Here is a 271-nt window from a genome sequence, read left to right on the forward strand (position 1 = left end):
ATCGTTTTTTTTGGACGCACCTCCTTGCGTGCGAAGATGTAGCTCGTGGGTCCCAGCAGTCAGGGGGCGAATCATTTTTTTCGCGAAATACAGTGGCCCGTCCGGTGGGTCCCCGCTGTCAGGTGGAGGAATAATTATTTTGCGCGTAATAAGGAGGCACTTCCTTGCGGCTGCCGTGGACCCAACTGTCAGCCTCTCCACATACAGTCCACGTCCGATGGAAGTCGTTCCTTGACCACGTTGACCACGCCGCGCCGAGAGCACCAGGACG

This window comes from Triticum aestivum, chromosome 2D (assembly GCF_018294505.1).
Source record: "Triticum aestivum cultivar Chinese Spring chromosome 2D, IWGSC CS RefSeq v2.1, whole genome shotgun sequence".
Taxonomy (NCBI): domain Eukaryota; kingdom Viridiplantae; phylum Streptophyta; class Magnoliopsida; order Poales; family Poaceae; genus Triticum; species Triticum aestivum.